Raw genomic sequence first — 14830 nt, forward strand, 5'->3', positions numbered from 1 at the left:
AATAGCACTTTAAGGAAAACACACACACGCACATTAAATTTTCCAACAGTCGGTCGGTTGCTTGGTCGGGTTTTCCATTTTTTTTTCTTTTTTTTCTTTCGTAGACCGCGTTGTTCCTTTGAGAAATTCACCAATTTGCCACGGGTAAGAAAAAAAATTACACGGGATATCTCGGGAACGCATCCTCATTTTCGGTGTACACACGCTTTAAAAAAACGTCGCTGCGTGACTTTGCAGAATCGAATTTCGCTCGCATAATATACTGCGACGGTCGGAACGACGCTCCTCAAACCCTTTCGCCCGATTTTACCCTTGTCGCGAAAGTTCGGATGATCTCAAAATAGGATTTACAGAGGTGGAAAAAAAATCTAAAGGTAGACCGTTAGAAATGGATATCACTCACGGTCGACAATAAGTTGTGACACGATTCAAATAAAATTATATAAATAACGATCAAAGTACATATGTACATTACGCTACCTATCGTAAATACCCTCGCGCAAGACAGCTTGAAAATTATCATCGCATATTTAAAATAAACAATTTCCGTTTAAAAAAATGGCCCTGGAAAACGGGAGAGAGTCGAGAGTGGATCACTCGTCTGATTCGAAAAATATTATCTTTGTATTAAATGGCGCCATTTCTTTCAAAGCGGTGTTGTTTTAACGTCTCGTTCGGAAAAATTGAATTTGATTGTCTGCACAACAATGGCAGGACACCGTAAACAAAATCCGAAATACCTCCCCTTCTCGTTCGCTCTCCCTTCGCCGGGGTAGGTATTTTGAAGTTTCATCGGCGGCACAATACAATCCCTCGAAGAATACGAATGGCAATCCCAATTTCTAAACGATTTAATTATATTCCTTGATATATTCTATCATATCTGATCCGGAAGCCGAAGGCCTTTGTTCCGGCGCGACCCGAATTCGGGACGAAATTGTTCCTCGATCGACAAAAGACCATCGTAAATTGTCGAAAAATTCCACAATTACCATTCTTTATCGGTGCCTAACCACATACATATGTGACGATAGCATATCGCAAAGAATAATAATAATATGTTTCTAACACTATTTTTTTTTTGATCTGTCAGCTATATATTTTTAATTTTTTCGAATTACTATTCATTAAACATATATAATTGTATTTTTTCAATTATAACTACATACATACGTATATGTAGATAAGACTAATTATGGTTATGACGGTTTCGTATATACAATGTACATATGTAAGTTAGAACTTGATATTGATCTAGTTATCGAAGCCATTAATGCACACATACACACTATTCTCCCATTCGTAAGAGATGGGTTCATATCAGAACGTCGAAAAGCAAACGTCGAAATAATTCAATAATCCACAGATAGGTAGGTACTTAATATATTATAATATGTACGTCGATAAGAACATACTCGTAAATGGATGTAATATATGTATATAGTATGTATATATAGAATCCGCGGCAAACTTCGAAACAATTAACGCAGGCATTCTCAAACGTTTCGAAGCTTTAACGATCGGTGGAAATAAGGAATTTTTAGTGCGGTTATGAAGCGTTTCCATTTCGGATTTTATTGCCGGAACGGGATTGCGAGAAAACGAGAGAAAACCGCAAATCGCAAGAGCCGAAAGTAGAGTCGAAATTCTCTGCATATTAAAATTGAATGAATGAATCGGTTTAGTGCGGTGGTTTTTCAACGCTGAAAATCGTACATTTTCTTTGGAAAATTCGTGGCTTTGACGTTTATCTGGGGTGACCAGTTGTGCATTTGGCAGGACATTCATATGAAAAGTTTTATATATTTCCGTAGCCCACTTTTCTTCAATTTCAGCACAACTTATACTGCAATTTCGAACTACTATGACTTTACATATATAATTCTCAAAATATAAAAATACTAATGGCTTTACCCGGCTTCGCTCGATATTTGTAATATAAACAGCTTAAACATGACTAATATAATAGTAAACGTTTTATTAAATTTATTTGAATACATAGTTTTATTTTATTTAAATTTATTTGATTATTCATTTGCTTTTTTATTAAATTTAACGTCACGGATTCTACGAACCAAAACATATGTACAAAGTCTCTTTCGAAATTATATATTAGATTTCATTAATACAATATCAATGTTTGAAGAACTGTCTAACCTCTGATAGAAAAAGTTCGTACTTTTTAATGATAGTACATATAACGTAGAGATTATGTAATTGGTGCTCGTCGAGCACTGGTTTATTAGCGCTAAAAAACCTACTTTATTAGCACCAAAAAAGCCCTCAGCGTATAAGTGAGCCGTATTCAACAAACAATAAGGTCTCGCGACTCATTGAATGATCTCTCTGTATTGAGAACATACGTTGGGTAAAAATACTAGGTAGTTTTGGTCTGTACTTCATTTGGAGCTAGATCGCCGGCGGAACAACAATAAACTACCTCTACCACACTAGTGCGTCTTTCACCCTGATCTCGTTAGCCCCTCTACACGTCCACGCTACAGTACTGTAACTTTAAGATTAGGTGATTGGTGCTCGTTGACCACTGGCTTATTAGCGCTGATCACCTGATCTCAGTGCATAAAATAACCGTATACAATAACCAATAAGATCTCGCGACTCATCGCCCAATGATCTCTCTACGTTTAGAGTACACGTTGGGTATAAATATTATGTGGTTTTGGTCCATGCTTCATTCGCGGCTGGATCATCAACGGAACAATAATAAACAACCCCTACCACTGCTGTGCGTCTTTCAATTTTCCTACAATACATTAATTTTAGCCCCGATTGACATTTATAAGTATGTATGTATTATTGCAAGCATCGTACTTTATTTGGATATGTAAACATCCGAGTGTATGATTAAGTTTGAAGATACATATGTATATATGTATGTGAAACTCGCTATTGATAACAGTAAGATGCTCATACACATTACATTACACTATTATATAAAAATAAAAATAGCATATTTCATGTCAGAATACTGTGATGGTGTGAATAAAAATATATAAAATTTGTATACGCTGTCATATCCTTGAACGAAAATATAAAATGTATAAAACTTGAAATTGATTATTCTTTTTTCATATTTCAAACCCTCTCATCGAAAGTTACAACTTGTTCATTAAAACTTTATGAATCGACGGACGAACAGAAAAAAACATATACATATCTATATATAATAAGGCAGGCAATAATAAAATTAAATTCAGATTTCGCTTATGATATGGTATAATAATACATTACTTACATATTGTATAATATAATATGTATGAGAATATAAACGCAATGTTGGGCCCATTAGGTGCGATTCGTGGCCGTTCATTCATCCGGTCCGTTCACGGAAATCGTCCATGCGAAAAATGGCGTGTTTATTATTTTGGCATGACGAAAGGGCGAACCGAGGGGTGGGACGTGGGGCGAAATGGTAGAAAGAGGAGACCGGGGTCCAGGGGGCATCTCTGGGTCCGAGGTGAGAAGGAAAGGTTTACAGACAAGCCGGATCAGCGATGATTAATGATGGATAAGGAGACGCGAGGATATTCCGCCGAAAATATAATCCTCTTTCTGTCCCGACTGAGGAGCAGGCGGGGGGGCTAAAAGCGGTAGAGTTTGAGTCACCACATGCAAAATCCGGAGATAGAAAGGATAGGAGGGGCGGGTTGGGGAGGAGGGGGAAAGGAACGGAGGGTGGTAAACTCAGAATCTCCCGGAGACCGAGTAATTAGGGTCGGCATACGCTCGAGGCTCGTGCCGAATCAAAGGTGATGAATCAAATATCTGGGTAACCCTCTCAAAAAGCAACGATTTTCCATTAGTCGTTGACGGGTTTCGCTTGTTTCGCGCTCGCTACCCATTCATTGTTCTGCTGAAATTCGGCAATGAAATTCTTATTGCGTACGTCTTGTGACAAACGACGTGCTGCTCGGTACGAAAGTGGACAAAGTACACTCGGGGGGGAAACGGTACTTTAAAATCCAATACAAATACGGCCAATACGTGCGCGTTTAGTGTTATCTATGTACTTGTGTAATGTAATGTACCTACATATGTATGTATGTATTGACCACAGCAACTTTATATCACCGGATTCAATTCAAACTTACTTAACATTCTAACACAGCTGGACAGGGAAAGTAGGACTAATAGATTAATAGGTATTGCCTGCTTGATCACATCACATCAGATAACAATAATACAGTGGATATAGTTGGCAATTATGTGTAGTTAGAAACAAAAATCATTGCCATGTCCGGTAGCAAATAAGCAGTGGTGTCACCCCAGTTTTGGAACAAAGGGTTTCCAATTTTTTTTTCAAAAAAATATTTTGAAAATATGTACATTTTTTTTGCCCAAGGCATTAATTACATGAAAGATAATTAAATTTTCAAGATTTTTTATAATTTTTGACAAAAATTTATTGCTCTTATTATTATTAATATTTATTATTATTATTGTCATTTATTATTATTATTATTTATAGATTATATTAGGAAATTAAGAGAAGTATAAAACTAAGATACAGATTTTCCACCTCAAATTAAATATTTTCCACGTAAAATTAAATATTTTTCATTTTAAATTAATATATGAAGTTGTTAAATAGCATTTTATTATTTTCATATTTACATGTCATCATTATTATGAAAGTTAATGACTGGAAAACAGATAACACATGAAGATAAGAGAACATTAAATGAAAGAAAGTCGCAAAAATATTGAAATTAACTGTGGACATCTCGATAATTTCAAAAAAGTTGTTCATATGAAAAATTAATTAAATAATTTTATCTTGCATTTTTTTATTTAAATACATATATAAAATAATATAAACGAAAAAAAAGCAATTGACAGCGGTGGGATTCGAACCCACGCCCTTTCGGACTGGTGCCTAAAACCAGCGCCTTAGACCGCTCGGCCACGCTGCCTCATGAGCTGCTTTTTCTCGTCGACGACCACACAATGAAACGCATCAGAAAACTTAAAACAATATTTTTCTTCATTCCAAATTACGAATTAATACGTCATTACATTTTTTATGCGCGAAATATTAAAAACATTTCATTTATATCACTTGAATACACGCAAAGGTGAGCGTCTATTTATTTTTTCATTTTTATCTTTTCGCTTTCGTCTTATTTAAACAGAGTCGCATCATTCAAATATACCCTAGGCAAAGGGGAGAAGAAAAGAATTCCCTTCAAAAATATATAAATGTATATGTACACACATACATACATACATATACAATTATGTATATTTTTCATGCACGTTAATAAAATTTCACAAAGAAGGATACAGCACCACCTATTTCTTTTTATGTGCATTTATTTATTTTCATTACTCTTTCGAGTTACTAAAACAACTCTTTGTTCTTCCGTCTCGCGGAGCATTCACATCACGCGGGAAAAATATCAAATTGAATCCCCCCCCCACCACCCCTCTCGTCTCTCTCACGCACATCAATCCTTTCACGAACCACTAGCTTATACATATGTACATACTTTCATACATATCGTCGAGATATTACATCAATTTTCCCCTTTCGATCATTAGAACTACGATTGCCGTCACGCCGTACATACATATATATGTAAATATACTATTTCGTGATCGGACTCTTACCAAATGTAAATCACATCCCATCACGCAACTATAAATCAATTGCTTTTTTGTTGGCATGGCGTGGCGATTCGATCTATTTTCCAGATTTGATGTGTCGCCCGGGAGAAATTATCGAATCGATTGCGTAAAGAAAATCATCAATCAAAACAACATTTATTTTGATACCGAAAATATGGTATTAAAATGAAAGGGATAATATTTTTCGCACGGCTGTAAAATAAATTACACGACAAATGTCAAAACGACATTTAATGACAAATTAACATCTCTAAAATAGCTCGCACGACAGAATAGGGTTGTCAAATCGGGACAGTCAAATGAGTTGCCAGTAACAAAAATAAAATTTGAAGTTTCAGTGAAATCATTACCAGTTACATTTTCACTGGGTATTCGTAATATCTTAGCAGCCAACACTTATTTATTTAAGGGTTAGCTTAGGTTGGGTTAAGTTAGGGTTGGCCCATTTAAGATTAGGTTGTTAGGGTTGGCATTTATTTTTGTCAAATTTCATTGTTGTTACTGGCAACCCATATGACTAAAGAGCGAACCTAGAGCGCGCTGTCCATTGTTCACATGTTGTAAATGCATTGCTAAAGGTTCGCCGAACCTTTTTTACAAAGCATTTACAATAATGGAACAATAGACGGCGCGTTTCCGGTCCTACCTCTACATATGACGTTTGATTTTCCGGGCGAAAACCGAATCTGTCGTGAGATTCGCTATTTTAGAGAGGGGCATTATTTTTATTTGCCGGGCCGATAACTGGTACCCTAAAAGAAATATTTCACTTTGTGCAACATAATTTAAAATAATAGATATTATTATTCAGTGTACTGTTCCATAAATTATTTTTTTTTATAAAACGTGCAACAATAACACTATGTCAAATTTGGCAAAGTACGTAACCGATTATTTTTTTCAATACGCACACACGTACATACTAATTTTAAATGTAATACGGAATTATAAAGATTTTCCGTTGCCTGCTGGGCAGATGAAAATAACAAAGGAGGTATGTAAAAATGGACAATGATTTTGGTGGTTTAAAAAATCTGATTTTCGACGGCTGAAAGCTCGATATAGTGCATTCGAATTAAACGCATTTTAATTACATACGTGACAGTAAAAGCAATTCGAGCTCGTATGAGGGATCGTTTGCAAATTTCACGGTCGAGAAAATCCCTCAACAATTACACCACAGGGCCTCACCGGAGTCCCATTGTTGTCCCACACACACTGTATGCGCTCGTCCGCAAAACAAAAAATAAATAAAAAAGATGGAACCTTTGTTTAAACCGCGGCGGACAAAGGTGGCCGGCAAACGGAAACCGACCGTTTGTCGGTTTTATCCGTTTTCACCTCGCGGTGACCCTACGGACTCAAATTGTGCTCTGCTGAGGTCACATTCTCATTTTATCTTTTTGCGTATGTATAGGCAGGCACCCTTTGATGCGCAATACCCTTAATTGGCACCCCCATCGCTGGAACGAGCTGTGTATGCACGACACTGTTACTTATGACAAAAGGAATTTGGCGATAATTAAAAAAAAAGCATGATTGATTGAATTAGAAATGAAATATTGTAATGACGAGTTGGGAATTTATCCACAGAAAGGTCAAGAATTTCCCGAAAGTTTTCGATAAGCCCTTTGTGGTCTTTAGCCCTTTCTATAATTATTTCGTACTTGATGTTACGAGTTCGATTCCCCGCTAAGTCTCGCTGTTGGCCAGACCTTGATTTGTCTAAGTCGATCGTTTCTTATCAGAATTTGCCAATTTTTCTGATTTTTGTTGAAACGATTCCTGTAAAATTGGCGTTTCCTTCCCAATTTTCTGTTGCGAACCTTTAGTTATTGTTATATCTTAGGTTTCGCCATATTGCTCACCATAGATGTCTCTGTGGTTGTTTATCGAATATAAAATTCTTATAGTTACATGAAAGTTATTCATCGTTATTTATCGTATTAATACGATGTTTGTAATATATGTATGTATACTGACCATAGATGTCAGATATTATTTAGATTTACATGTATCTATGTAATAATTATGTGGACCAGGAAGGCGCATTTGGGGTTAAGGTTTACCTGTTAAGCCTTCCTGGTATATTTGTAAAATAAAAATAAAATAAAATATGTAGGTACGCAAACTTTGATACAGTGCCGGTCACTGAAAACGGAACGCCTTATAAATACACGAAAAAACAATTTTCCACGTTTATTTGGATTTAAAGTCACGCCCAAATGATTTAAAATGGTGGGTAATATCATTGTAGTTATTTGTGGGTTAAATATGTTTGTTATACCATTGGAACACTTATTTCGTCCATCTATCATCCATTCTTCTAGCTACTTGACCCGTCAATTTCCATGTCAATCTCTTATATTATTTCCATGTCAACTCGCTCCATTATACATACATATATAAACTAACCTTGTCACACTTCTCACACACGCATTCCATTCACTGGCAAGAAAATTGATTAATGATCATTTTCTTCGAGCGAAGTCGCATTTTGGATTTGAAAACGGTGGTCATTCGCCCAAATGCACTCCGATCTAATTTCATACATCTCTCTACATACATATGTATTTCCTTTTTTTATATCTACATACTACATATTGCCATGTCTTTCATAGCTTTCTACTGCTAGTAATATAACTTTATTATTTTAAAAATTATCTAAAACCATCGATGTAAACACTAGGGTTTCTGGCCCGGGTCGACCCGGGACAGACATTCCCGGGAATTCTTATCTCGAATCCCGGGAATTGGATTTAAAAAAATCTTGAAAATATACAATATATTCACGACTGCACGAAGGGAAATAATAAATCAAATACAAAAAAAAATCGTAGCGACCAACGGTGAAAATATTATGAAGTGAGTATATCCTTCTTGTATTGACGATTCCACAATGGAAGAAACGCTTTTAGATTCGGATGAAGATGAAACAATTATGTGTTTGACGATGAATGAAGAATTAAATAAGGAGTTATCAAAGACAAATATACAAACTAACATCGACTTTAAAAAAAAAAAAATTATACATGATGACAGGAGAAAAAACCGATAATTTATAAAAATTGTTTTCGACGGAAACTGAAAGAGTTTTTGCCATTGCTGGAAATTTTTGTAGCAAATCTAGAAATACACTTTTGGATTCTCATTTAAATATTTTAGTATAATTAAGAAGCTACTTTAAATAAGTTTACTTTTATAATTACATGTATTGTTTACTTTTTTATATTTTGTTAATAAATACATATTTTTTTTATTAATAAAAAATATATTAAAAAGACAAAAAAGTTTTTTTACATGTGTCCCGGGATCCCGGACTCCGTCCCGTATCCCGAGAATTGAAAAAGTCCGGGAATACAGAAACCCTAGTAAACACAGATCACAGATCAAACATCAATCGAACTAAAATGTATAGGTACAAAGTATCCGTACGTGTACAAAAGATCTCTCGAGCAATTTTCCGACTTGTCAACAATACCAGATTTATTCCAAAAGTCGTATGTGCCTTAACAAGATGCAGACATAAATTAAAAACAGCATTTTACCACAAATAATAATTTGCAAAGACGTACATGTATACATATATACATATGTACATATGAACAACATATGTTTTCAGCAAAGCTTTTCATAATCACAACAATCTAAATAAAAAATCCGTTGAAATATTGTAAGAAAGCGCATAAATTCTTACCTAATTATATTCACTCCATACTTATGTATGTACCACCTGCTGGTTCTTACGATAACACACGTAGTACTTTTTGACTTTTGTTTTCGTGACCAAAAGTACTAATCGTAGGGTGTTTGTGGGTAGCTCTACCTATTATACATACATACACTCGAATGAAATGTTGCGCAATTGATTCCTGGTTCAAAGTTTCCTTATGCGAATAACCACCCTCTTTCCCCAACTCCAAATTGTTAATTGCGCCAAATGAGCTGTCACGTAAGAGTGATGCATCGACATGAAAATGAAAATATTAAAAAAAATACAAACTTTTCAAATGTCACAGCGACGATTTATTTGTGTATGCAGTGGCGGAATTGAAAAAAAATAATTTCCGTATTGAACGATAAATATTCAAAGGAATCGAAATGAAAAGCTTCACGACACGGAGCGAACTAATAGACTTTGCATCCGCGTCGAAACTGGTCTGTATAGTTGCATCGAGGAAATGAGACTTTTCGAAATGTTCTTTTTATCAGCATAAGATTTTTCATCGGATCAGGTGCGTCCTTCTGAATAGATCCGATTGCCAACACAAATTAATCCGAGAGTGAGAATCTCCGAGCAGCTGCAGGTACAAGTACGATGAGATGGCCGCTAATGAAAGGAATAGAATTTGCCGAAGATATAATAAATAGGTGCGGCGGCCTATTTTACGGTAATTTACGTTTGCTTTGAAAGGCGAATCACCGCCAATCGCGAGCACTCGCTCCCGAATAAATTTCATCAATTCGGATGGAAGTCTGCCGCCGCAGTAGAAAGAAGACAAGGTGGTGGAAGTAAAAAAAAAAAGAGTACGAGGAGAGTGTCTTTGCTCGCGCGAAATATCCAATTTTTATTCTGCCAAGTGGCGAAAGAAAATCTACATATCTCCCCATACCGAATAAAGAAAACACGAGATGCAACCGGAAAAGCAAACACAATAAAGTGACACGGAAATCGAAAATAAAGTCGCCCACATACTGCTATGTATAATATAAATGTATTCGATTTTAAAAATAATTTATGCAAACTCAAGAGCTCTACATATGCTCTATTGTAGATTTAACCACTTGAGATTAATACATCATAAGTAATACACATGTACCTTGACAAAATGACATACATATGTACATACATACACGAAAAGATTACTTCAATTTGCACATTTATCAAATTTTTACTTTATCTATTTTACTTTATCTAAATACGTAATATAACGTAAAAATAAATCTAGATCATTTTTTTATTTATTACAATTTAATTTAATATTTTAAAAATATAACTTACTTAGCAAGATATTACTCATATTCTAAAATACGTCTAAAATTTACCCAGAAATACGTCTAAAATACATGGACTAGTGGTTAGTATATAATGCTATCGAACAGAGTGGTCATGAGTTCGAGTCCCACTGGTTGCTATTGGCCAAACCTCGGTTTGTGACTCTAGATCGATCGTTTTCTATCAGAGTTTGCTAATTTTTCTAATTTTCATTGAAACGGATCCTGCAAAATTGGCGTTTTCTCCCCTATCTCTCGCAAATCTTGAGTTATTCAACATCTAATATATATATATATATATATATATATATATATATATATATATATATATATATATATATATATATATATATATATATATATATATATATATATATATATATATATATATATATATATATATATATATATATATATATATATATATATATATATATATATATATATATATATGTATGTATGTATGTATAATATAATAAGAAATTCCAAGTACATAACGTCGGCTAATTTTCGAATTACCTTCAGTTTCAAAGAAACCCTCAGCTCGATGGGCTATATAACAGAAAGCCTCGCAATACACAAAAAGTCATCGAAATTATTAAAAGACGATGGGGCTCGGCCCTTTTATCGGCCGCTGTTGAGTTTTTTTCTCCTTCAATAAAAAAAAAGTAAGACTTCGACGGTGTTTACTCACTCGAAGGAAAATTCCCCCGTCTCAGTTTCTGAAACACCCTAAATACGATACAGCCTCGAAACTCCCCTAATTACAAATCGGGCACCTTTCGAAATTCCTATTGCCGCGTTTTGCCCGAGTACAAGTCAAGCCTTAAAAGTAACATTTTAATTATCACCGAAACATAAACGCTTTCCATTCCTTTAATCCCCTCATTTGGATTAAAGGCAACTGAACAAACACGACCTTAAAAATTACAGATAATTATTTTAAATTCAGATATTCTCGAAAAAAATTCTGCTAAATTGTGCAATGGCAAAACATTCTTCTGTAATGCATTAATATGTAGAATGTGACGCGCTTTTCCGAGCAGAAAATTTCGCTTCAAACCGAAACAAACCAAACAGTAATGCTTATAAATAAGCATTACTTATAAAAAAATTATTTGAGGAATATAAGAAGTACAAATAACGAAATTCAATAATGAAACATAGTATGTATGTACATACATACATACACGCTCACACATACCGGAAATGAGACAATGTTCAATACAAATTGAGCGCAAATGTAGAGAAACTTAGACAGGACAAAAGTTCTACTTTCGGTTGTCGGATTTTTGTTATTACTTAAAATCACTATAAATATTACACACATTAAATATCAAGAAAATTAAATAATTTAAAAGGTCAAAATAAAATAATGAAATATTGTGTTAAAAAAATATATTACTTCCGATTTACGAATTCTGATCAAAACCTTATCAACTCTAAGTTAGTACATAAAAAACACGAATATAAATTTTCAGCTTGAAGAAAAAAAAAATCCCACTTTCGGTTTATTCAATTTGATGTAACGTTGATATAAAAACTATACTTGAATTTTAATCGTGAAGCGTACCTATGTTAAAGGGGTTAAAAAAAGTAGTGGAAGAAAAATCGAACAAGACTAAACTGCCACTTTCAGTTGACGGATGCTTACCAAATTTTAAATATTACTTGGTATTAAGCTTAAACTTCTAGATATGAAATTTCAGTTCAATAAACTAAAAGGTTTCTGATGAAAATACAAAAAACCTTTTAACATAAAAAAACCAAAATAAAATAATGAAATATTGTTTTAAAAAGGATTATAGATTATAGATAGAATTTTCTCGTGAAGAGCACACATATACATAGATATATATAAAAAGTAGACAAAAATAGTGAAAGAAAAATTGAACAAGAGTAAACTGCCACTTCCGGTTGACAGGTATTCACTAAATTTTATGTATAACTTGGTATTAAGTCAAAATTTCTAGATATGAAATTCCAGTTAAATATACTAAAAGGATTCTGAAAAAAACATAAAAGCCTCGATTATCTAGAGTAAAAGTACTTATAAAATATTAATAGATATATGAAATTAATAATTTCTTTTAAGTGATTTTTTTTTAAATCATGAAAACGCAACCAATGATGGATTCTGGGTTCAAATCAGTCAAAATCTGGAGTTCGAATTTTCACATGATCACAAAACTTCATCTATTGTTACTTCGTACATACATAGATAAAGTAAAAATCTTCAACGACGTACATGCATATGTATTTTTATTCCAAGTTATAAAAACCAATACTTTTATCAATGAAATAACACGCACAATTCCGCCTAACTATCGAAATATTATACTGCTTTGCTATATTATTTTTCGGTATTAGCCAAAAGTGGACTAGCTTAATAAGATTCGGACCCCTCTTGATTCAATTCGGCCTCGTTAATACGAATGAATTATTTATAAGATAGCTGCGTTGTTTATTTAAAACACACAATGCATCGTCCACTATTTATGTACTATAAAACGGCTTCAACGAGAGCAAATAAGCGAACGTATTGACTCTACAGATACTATTTTAAAAACTGAATAAAAACGTTATATGAATCGAAACAATATCGTAGATTATATTTTATAATATAAATTATTAAGGCGCTAATGTAATTTTTCATTTTAATACCTACCAACTATTGTCCAATTAAAATCATACTTTAAAATATTTACAATTTGTCTTTATTGTTTATGATTTTAGAAATTTTATCTCAATTCCTCTTTCATACACTTCTCCTTCCCACTCTCATCCTCAGATAGTATTACAGTTCTAAACATTCAGAAAAATAAATTCAACTTTTTTATCATTTCATTTCACAAAATTTATACATAATTCAAAAAATAAAGTACTTTTAAAAAATAATTATACCAAATTTAAAATCCAATTGAAGGCACTGTTTTTATAATGGGATTGAACTCTTGATGCATACTTAATATATTACATTAAGTGTTAAAACAGTAGATGCAAACCAAAAATATGACAAAAGTAATTCAAATTCAATAATGTAAACGACCCAATATTTATCACACAATTTTTATACCTAAAGAGATTAAAAACATCTTCGTATTTTCAATACAAATTGGAATCGAATACAAATCTTCTACAAGCGCCATTTTGTATACAAATAAAACTAAATACATACATATTCATTATTATAATTAAAAAACTTCATTTATTGTCACTACGCATATATTTATGTAGATAAAGTAGAAAGTATTAAAGTAGTAAAGTAGATAAAGTAGAAATTGAACATAAAATCCAATCACACATACAGATAATATAAATCATATAAAATATGCACTGTCGATAAAACTTTCCCGAAATCATTCAGAATCGCTTGCAAACAGTGTTGCACTTTTTAAAATGACTGTAGAATAATAATTACCTTTGCCGCGTGTAGTGATGACTCGGACACCTGCAGCTGGCACTGATTGCACTTGCGACAGGTTGATATTGCACTGAGCGGAAACGGGACGCGACCGAATGCAAGTTTGCGAATATTCGCGGCGAAGTTTGCGACTATTTGCACCCGGGGAACGCGCGTCGGTCGACGTAGGCGGTCTCGCGGACACTGAGCGCCGCGCCGGGGGGCGAAATCACCCCCCAGAGGAGCCCCATCGCCGCCCCCTGAGCCCCCCGACCACCCCCCCACGCCGAAATCCCCCGACTCCCCTAGCCGATGCACCCTCGCGTTTCACAATGCAGCGTTGCACCGGACAAACTTGTCGGTAACTAACGAACGTCTAAAACATAAAAAATTAATAAACAAATGAAGACTATATTTAATTTTAAATACGCTTTTTGTACTAAGAAAGTTTGAATTTGAAAATTTTCATTCGTAACTTTATAGCAGTATATTTTTTGCACGGTGTCTTATTGACGATGCAGATGACTTAGGCTTCTGCCCAGGGCGCTCATTGAACGTGGCGCAATGTTAACAAACATAAAATAAAAGAAGCATCTCAGCCGAAACCTAAAAATTAACAGAACTGAATTGGATTCGCCCGTTGTATTTAAGCAAAATACTGCACACACCCTAGTTTAGAATTTTTGCGTAAATGAAAATACCGAATGTGCTTCTTTAAATTTTATTTGCGACATTGTCCAATTGCCGAACATCATTGAAATTGACAATACATATGCTGTTTCG

General features: G+C 34.0%; 1 protein-coding gene and 1 non-coding gene across 2 annotated transcripts in view; both read right to left on the reverse strand.

Annotated features, from left to right (window-relative positions):
* Positions 1-14250, reverse strand: part of gogo (thrombospondin-1 like protein golden goal) — a 230965-nt gene extending 216715 nt beyond the window's left edge. The window contains exon 1 of the mRNA XM_077427072.1: positions 14066-14250. The gene's annotated coding sequence lies outside the window, so the exon portion shown is untranslated. The remainder of the gene's footprint in view (positions 1-14065) is intronic.
* Positions 4855-4934, reverse strand: TRNAL-UAG (transfer RNA leucine (anticodon UAG)). Its single transcript has one exon. It is a non-coding gene; the product is annotated as a tRNA-Leu (tRNA).
* Positions 14251-14830: the final 580 nt, after the last annotated feature.

This window comes from Arctopsyche grandis, chromosome 3 (assembly GCF_051622035.1).
Source record: "Arctopsyche grandis isolate Sample6627 chromosome 3, ASM5162203v2, whole genome shotgun sequence".
NCBI lineage: Eukaryota > Metazoa > Arthropoda > Insecta > Trichoptera > Hydropsychidae > Arctopsyche > Arctopsyche grandis.